Source organism: Nicotiana attenuata, chromosome 11, assembly GCF_001879085.1.
Source record: "Nicotiana attenuata strain UT chromosome 11, NIATTr2, whole genome shotgun sequence".
Lineage (NCBI taxonomy): Eukaryota > Viridiplantae > Streptophyta > Magnoliopsida > Solanales > Solanaceae > Nicotiana > Nicotiana attenuata.
Window position 1 is genome coordinate 44,338,330 of NC_031999.1, and position 5,760 is coordinate 44,344,089.

The following is a 5,760-nucleotide window of genomic DNA, read 5'->3' on the forward strand; positions in this document are numbered from 1 at the left end:
GCGGAGTCCGCAGAAGCGGATTTAGACCGCAGAAGCGGTCCTGGGCAATTAGTGAAGCTCCGCAGAAGCGGAAGATTTCCGCAGAAGCGGAAGTCGCAGAAGCGAAAAGCGGACCGCAGATGCGAAAAAATGTCTGGGCAGAAGGGTTTTAAAAGTTCATTTTGTTCCGCGAGCTAAGCTATTTTTCCTCCATTTTTGAACATCCTTGAGAGCTTTTGGACGGGAATTGAAGGGGATTTCGACTGGGATTGATTGGAGGTGAGTTCTATGATCTTAAAACGCGATTATTATGTGAGATTAACCTTGAAATTTATGGAAATTAAGCCAAAAATTGAAGAACTAGGGCTTGAGTTTTTGATATGTCAAATTGGGATTTGATGGGTCATTTGAGCTCGGATTTGAGAGTTCTTGGTATGTACGAACTCGTGAGAAGATAAGGAACCTATTAATGTGAAAATTTCTGAGTTTCGAGAAGTGGGCCCGGGGCTCGGGTTTTGCTAATTCCGAAATTTTTGATATTTTTCGATTGTTTTCGATTGGGTATTGTTCCCTTAGCCTATTGTGATGTATTAGCTCTGATTTTGGATAGATTCGACGCGCGTGGAGGCCGATTTGAGAGGCAAAGGCGTCGCGAGCTATAGATTTCGCCGGTTCGAGGTAAGTAATGATTGTAAATACTGTCCTGAGGGTTAGAAACCCCGGATTGCACATCGATGTGTTACTTTGAGGTGACTTGCACGCTAAATGACGAGCGTGGGGTTGAGCACCGCTGAGGATTGTGACCTAGTCCATCCCGAATGACTATTTTAAATGAGTAATTTGATAGTTAATTGTTTGATGTTATTATACCCTGGGCTGTATGCCATGTTTGGGGCTTTGTGCCGACTTGCTGAGACCCTTAGGGGCATTTGACTGATTTTCCTCACTCTATTTGTTGAAAGTATATCCTCAGTCATGTTTTTATCTGTTTATTTCTCAAACCTGGCTCTATCATTATATTCTTAAAAATGTGGAAAACTGTTTGGGCTGAGTTCCCTGTTTTACTGATATAGACCGAGGGTCTGATTGTGAGATTGACGACTGAGATAGACTGAGAGTCTGATAGTGATGTTAATGACTGAGAGAGACCGAGGGCCCAATTGTGAGGATTATACATATCTATGGATCGGGGTGCACGCCACAGCAAAGTATGTATATATATATATATATATATATATATATATGANTTCAAATTAAAAAAATTATATAACTACAACAGAATACAATTTACCTACAGTTTTACTATAATTTCGTAAGAATATTGTATGTCATGTCTTCTTCGAGTTTCAATCTGAAATTCAGCCAAAACCAAGTCTAATCTTCACCTAAACACCCTCAAAATTGAGATATAAACTCCAAACAATATTCTCAATTGTTTGCAATAATACCCAATCCAAATAAATAATGATTTCTTTGAAAACCCGAATCCGAATTCAAAGCTTTATGATAGATTAGTGTTCGAATCTCCAATTCCTACGACCTGGAGGTTCCTTATTGAGAGAGAAAGATGAAGAAAGAAAGAAAAATTGATGAGAGATGCGGCAGTGAGGAAAGAGGAGAGGGGAGAAACAAGGAAAAGGATGTAACTAAATCTCCTAATTCAAGGCACTAATAATGAATTGTATATAATTCATAAGTAATTCTTGTTTAGGGTGGGTAATATACAAAATTAGGACAATTTTGATAAATAAGTTTCAAATATTGTATAGGAAAGTAAAAATCCTAATATTAATTCCAGCCCGCCTCTTCACAATAGTGCATTCATCCTCTTAAAATTTCGAATCCGCCTATAATCTCATAGAGATAGACATACAGGTCAAAATGAAAAGTGTACAATAATTTTTCAACGTAGGTGATCAAAATTAAACAACTCAGAAAAAACAACTGTAACGACGCGACCGGTCGTTTTGAGCTTTTGCGCTTTGATCGCCAGTTCTCGGGCATGACTTGCCCCGTGTAATGTGTTATGACTGATGTAGATCGTTGTTTTTGGGTTTTCATGAAAATCGGTATGAATTTGAAAGAACAGTCTCAGTTGAAAGCTTTGATTTTGAAAGGTTTGACCAAGAGTTGACTTATTTGTATATGAGCTCGGATCGGAGTTTTTATGATTTGGTTAGCTTCGTGAGGTGATTTGTGACTTAGGAGCGTGATCGGAATTGGTTTTGGAGGTCCGGTGTAGAAGTATGCTTGAATTGGCGAAGTTAGTATTTTGGCGAATTCCGGTTGATAGGTGAAATTTTGATCCGAGGGTCGGAATGGAATTCCGAGAGTTGCTTCAGCTTCATTATTTGATTTGGGATGTGTGTGCAAAATTTCAGGTCATTCGGAGGTGATTTGGTTGGGTTTTTGATCAAATGCGTATTTCGGAAGTTTTAGAAGAACTTAGGCTTGAACTCGATGTAATTCGATGGTTTTAGTGTTGTTTGAGTTGTTTTGATGATTGGAACAAGTTTGAATGATGTTTTAGGATGTGTTGGTGCTTTTGGTTGAGGTCCCGGGGGCCTCGGGGTGATTTCGGATGGCTATCGAGATGAATTTTGGACTTGTGTTGTTTCAGAGATTTGCTGGTTCTGGTATTTCCGCATCTGCGGAAAAGGGGCCGCAGATGCGAAAATGGGGTCGCAGGTGCGAGATGTGCTAGGGAGGCTGGTTTCCGCGGGAGCGGATAGAGGCCTGCAGAAGCGGAGTCCGCAGAAGCGGATTTAGACCGCAGAAGCGGTCCTGGGCAATTGGTGAAGCTCCGCAGAAGCGGAAGATTTCCGCAGAGGCGGAAGTCGCAGAAGCGAAAAGCGGACCGCAGATGCGAAAAAATGTCTGGGCAGAAGGGTTTTAAAAGTTCATTTTGTTCCGCGAGCTAAGCTATTTTTCCTCCATTTTTTACATCCTTGAGAGCTTTTGGACGGGAATTGAAGGGGATTTCGACTGGGATTGATTGGAGGTGAGTTCTATGATCTTAAAACGCGATTATTATGTGAGATTAACCTTGAAATTTATGGAAATTAAGCCAAAAATTGAAGAACTAGGGCTTGAGTTTTTGATATGTCAAATTGGGATTTGATGGGTCATTTGAGCTCGGATTTGAGAGTTCTTGGTATGTACGAACTCGTGAGAAGATACGGAACCTATTAATGTGAAAATAGTTTCGAGAAGTGGGCCCGGGGCTCGAGTTTTTCTAATTCTGAGTTTTTTGATATTTTTCGATTGTTTTCGATTGGGTATTGTTCCCTTAGCCTATTGTGATGTATTCGCTCTGATTTTGGGTAGATTTGACGCGCGTGGAGGCCGATTTGAGAGGCAAAGGCGTCGCGAGCTAGAGATTTCGCCGGTTCAAGGTAAGTAATGATTGTAAATACTGTCCTGAGGGTTTGAAACCCCGGATTGCACATCGATGTGTTACTTTGAGGTGACTTGCACGCTAAATGACGAGCGTGGGGTAGAGAACCGCTGAGGATTGTGACCTAGTCCATCCCAAATGACTATTTTAAATGAGTAATTTGATAGTTAATTGTTTGATGTTATTATACCTTGGGCTGTATGCCATGTTTGGGGCTTTGTGCCGACTTGCTGAGACCCTTAGGGGCATTTGACTGATTTTCCTCACTCTATTTGTTGAAAGTATATCCTCAGTCATGTTTTTATCTGTTTATTTCTCAAACCTGGCTCTATCATTATATTCTTAAAAATGTGGAAATCTGTTTGGGCTGAGTTCCCTGTTTTACTGATATAGACCGAGGGTCTGATTGTGAGATTGACGACTGAGATAGACTGAGAGTCTGATAGTGATGTTAATGACTGAGAGAGGCCGAGGGCCCAGTTGTGAGGATTATATATATCTATGGATCGGGCTGCACGCCGCAGCAAAGTATGTATATATATATGGATACGGATCGGGCTGCACGCCGCAACAATGCTTATATGGATCGGGCTGCACGCCGTAACGATATATATATTGGATTGGGCTGCACGCCGCAGCAATATTGCGCTTGGGCCGTAAGGGGACCCTCCCGGAGTCTGCACACCCCCAGTGAGCGCCGTCGACGATNCTAATCTTCTTCATTCCTTCCCATGACAATAACTAGAATGAAAAAAAGGGGAATGTCAACGCATCCGGGAAAAAACGATTAATCTCTATCAATAGACCTGCTAAAGCCCCGAACCATAGCGTACTTAGTACTGGTGCCACAGAGAGATATGTTTTTAGATCTCGCATTGAAAAACCTCCTTCTTTTGTATTATTTGTTGGAATAGATAATACATATATGATCAGATGCATATGTAGTTAAGGGCTGCTTAGAGTTGGACACAGAATTCCTAATTCAAATTGCAATGTACAATGATTCGGGAAATAAGATTTTACCTTTTCTTAAAACAGTAAAAAAAAAAAACCATCCCCTTCTTTCTTACCGAGAATTTCCGAAAACTACTAATTTATTTTTAGGACGGGTTCTGTATTTATATATTTTGTATATAATTGTATATAAGTATTTTCTATATAATCTATAAGAGAAGTCTTTTCCTTTTATTTTACTATTATATGTTAAATGAGACCAAAAAGACGAAATGAGCAGAAAATTTGTATATATCAATGGAGGAAATAACCATGTGGAAAACAAGACAGGAATTCTCTACAATTACACTGTGGAACAATTGAAGGGATGTGGCGCAGCTTAACACAATTGATTTCCTTAAACATGTATTACTTTTCGTAACGCGGAGGAAATCAAAACTACATCAGAAGCACCGAAAGCCTGTAGGTCTATCACGTAACCAACTTGAAAATAGGGCTCATTATTACTTAGACAAATGGCAATACTCAGTACAAGTACTGAGAATTGGCACGGAGACATTTTAAACTTATCAACATTTTTGACAATTATAGTCACAAGTTATTTGGTCAAATTACATAATCAAATTTTACCCTCAATGATATTATAGTCAGTTGCAACTTGGAATGTAATATTGAATTAGTCACATTGCATTTGAATATAATTTTTATATAATATATCTATTGTATATTTTATATCTGATTTGTATATATTTTGTGTGGTGTGTGCTTCTTCCTCTCTAAAATTCCAATCAAAACTTACTCTCTTAATACAATTTCGATACATATCAACAACTTTATGTAAAAAGATATTATTGATAACTTCAATACAAATTTTATACAACGATTCATACATTATACAATTATTTCTCAACTTTAATACAACATTTAAATAAGAAATATATATATATATATATCTACAACAGAATAAAATTTACATACAATTATAATACACTTCACTACAATTTTGTAAGTATATTGTATGTTATGTGTTCTTCTTCTTCTTCAAGTTTCAATCTTAAATTCAGCAAAAATCAAGTCTAATCTTCACCAAAACACCCTCAAAATTAAGATACAAACTCCAAACAATATTCCCAATTGTTTGCAACAACACTCAATCCCAACAAATAATGATTTTTGAAAATCCAAATTCGATTTCAAAGCTTCAAAACTTTTTAATGGATGTCAATTGCAGAGAGTCAAACACCTTCAAAATTTATTGATTGACAATTTCAATTTGAACACCAATTATGCAACATGAAAAGAAATTGCTAAGTTAAAACGATTGAAATCCATTTATGAATTTCACGAAAACTATACACAATAAGAAAGCATTAAAAACATAGAACACCAAATAAAGAAAAATTGGGGAAAAAACAGAGAGAAGAAGAGTA